The 2687-nt window shown below is 32.1% G+C and overlaps 1 long non-coding RNA gene across 1 annotated transcript; it reads right to left on the bottom strand.

The window, feature by feature from the left end:
* Nucleotides 1-834: 834 nt before the first annotated feature.
* LOC110870879 lies at nucleotides 835-2079 on the bottom strand. The gene is made up of 3 exons (XR_002553318.2): nucleotides 1944-2079; nucleotides 1349-1402; nucleotides 835-1046 (listed from the first exon to the last, which is right to left on the bottom strand). It is a non-coding gene; the product is annotated as an uncharacterized LOC110870879 (long non-coding RNA).
* Nucleotides 2080-2687: the final 608 nt, after the last annotated feature.

The raw sequence follows: 2687 nt of genomic DNA, 5'->3' as shown, positions 1-2687 counted from the left end.
TTGATGGATTATGATCCAAAGATGAAATTAGATGTTTATGTATGCCTAATTTCCTTAGATATGATGAAATTATGAAATACTTGATGTGAGTTACTTCTAAGTGATGAACAAGTAGATTATCAAGTGGGTTTTGATGATATGATGAAGCTAATGAGATAATCATGTTTGAAACCATCATGGAAGGTAGTATTAGGAATGATACTTGAAAAAATTATGAGTTTAGGTATATGTTCATAGTTGCCATGAAATGGGTTAAGTATGTTATGGTGAAATTGGTGATTTTATTCATGTACATGGATGTTTGAAATCATGATATCTACTAGTTGATATGTAGAACTTGATTTATTAGGTGTTCGGACGAATGCTAGTGATATGATAAAACGGGTTTTAACTTATAAATGAGACCTTAGTTCTTGCGAAAATACATGAATAAATTTGTCTTGATAATCGCTTGAACTAGTTGAAGTGTAGGAAACGTAATGAACTTGGATAGAAAATAGCTTAAAAACGGTAGCATCATTATATGTCTACCGGAAAGTTGACAAGATCGCCTAAATAAGTTATTGAACGCAAATATGCAACTCATATGATTAAGGGTAACTGACTTTTAAAAAGTCAAATTAATCAATGATGAGGTCGAATAGTAGTTTCAACATAGAATTCGTAAGATGAAATAGTCGTATGTGATAATGTAACATCCATAATTTTTCCTTTGAATTTATTAAATCACAACATACTTTTCTAACAAAATTTGGGCATGACCCGTTTGAAAACGAGCGGTCCCCTGTTTTACATAATCCAAAATCATTTGAAAGGCACAATATACACGTCAAAACATATCATATTTTACTTGCAAACCATCAAGTTTATGTACATACTTACGACAAGTTCTTCAAAAGACAATCATAATAAAACTAGGTTTAACTACTAGACGAAAACATATTAACAAAATGTTTAACTTTGACTTTTGCAAAATGCGGAACGCTTGACGGGCTTGAGGTGTGTTCGAACCGGGGCGGAGCTTGATAGCTAGACATGAGATTTACCTACATGACCACAACATCAAAAACTCATTAGAACAAAATTACTTTCTCCAACTCAAGAATCAACTTACGGATTGTAACCAATGTGACATTTACAACTTACGCTTTACTTCATTCTTTCATTCTTGCACGGTAATATATTCCAACGGAACTTCTTACCATTCCTTCTAGATTTACAATAGCATTATTCGACCCATTCCTAAGAAGGGTCCAAACAAACATTTTCTCCCTATTTGATTCGAATTAATACATTATTTGATCAACACATATCTATAACGAAAGCTAAAATTGTACAAGTAGCGTACCTCGGTCTTGATTCCCTTGTTGCTTCACTTGACTCGAACTTTCTTCCTTAACGCCTACATATAACCATTCATTCTTTTAATTTATGTTTCATACTCAATTACACACATCAATTGATAAAACTATACACAATTTGGCTCATATTTCTTAAACACATTCAATTCACATAAGGTTTATGACATACAAGACTAACATCTTTATTGTGGCATTTTGTCAAACACTTGGTGTGCATAACATGAATAAAGCATAGGGTACAAGTGTTCAAAGCATGATTCTACTAGTTCATTCTTAGATCATTAAAACAATCAAATTTCCCACAATAATCATTCCAAATCAGTTTCTAACTATTACTAATCTATCAATAATAACTCTCATACTTATTATTACAATAATTAGCATGTAATTTCATTCATGTTCTTCATCATCACCCTAGTTCAAGTGGGTTTTTGCTAAAAATCACCCAACTATCTAGAATCAAACATAATTCTTGTTCTATTGTATTTTTCCTAACTCTTAAACACACAAATTTCTGCATGCATTCATGATTGGGTCGAAACCCTCATTCTATAATTCATCAATTTCAGAATTTCGACTTACCTCTTTGTAGGACAAGCTTAGATTGCTAGAGAATCGAGTTCATGCATGTTATTTGGTCTTGATTTCCCTTTCAATCTTGCAGATTTGTAGAACTTAGGGTTTTTCTCCTTGGTTCCCTTCTTTGGTCGATCCACAGAACACATCAGGAGGTGTGTTTTGTGTTTTATTTTATTTAATTGCAAACTTTCATTACTTTATACAAGTTTAGCCCCTCTAATTCTAATGGTTGACAATTAACACATAAATTTTCATTCTTGTTAAACTATTACCACATTCTTTTAACTTAGTTAATATTACAATATTAGACATTTAAGATAGCATAAATAAATTGCGCATTTTGGGGTGTTACAGATAATGACTAATCTAATCGTCTTACGAATTATGATGATAGTTTGACGCCTAACAAGCTAGGTGAAAGCTTGTGGATGAAGCGGGTCAAACGGAGCAAGTACGGAATGAAAAGTGTGGCATGGATGTAAGGTAAGTAAAGCTTACGCTCCTTTACATTATTTACAAAATACTTAATTGTAAGTAGTGTATATGAATGCTATTAAGTGGTTGGTATATGATGTTTTGATATGATCTAATGAAAGTCAGAACAAGGGAAAATGGTAAGAAATCATGGATTATGGTAAAAAGGGTAAATTAAGTCATGTAATGACAAACAAATAAGAAACGGCTTTTAAGTAAAAGAGTTCAAAGAGAAAACCGGGATAGGTTTAAAGGGATGAAATGGTAATTAAA

Source organism: Helianthus annuus, chromosome 8 (genome assembly GCF_002127325.2).
Source record: "Helianthus annuus cultivar XRQ/B chromosome 8, HanXRQr2.0-SUNRISE, whole genome shotgun sequence".
Classification (NCBI taxonomy): Eukaryota; Viridiplantae; Streptophyta; class Magnoliopsida; order Asterales; family Asteraceae; genus Helianthus; species Helianthus annuus.
The sequence above is the reverse complement of the archived record's forward strand: the minus strand, read 5'-3'. Positions and strand labels throughout refer to the sequence as shown.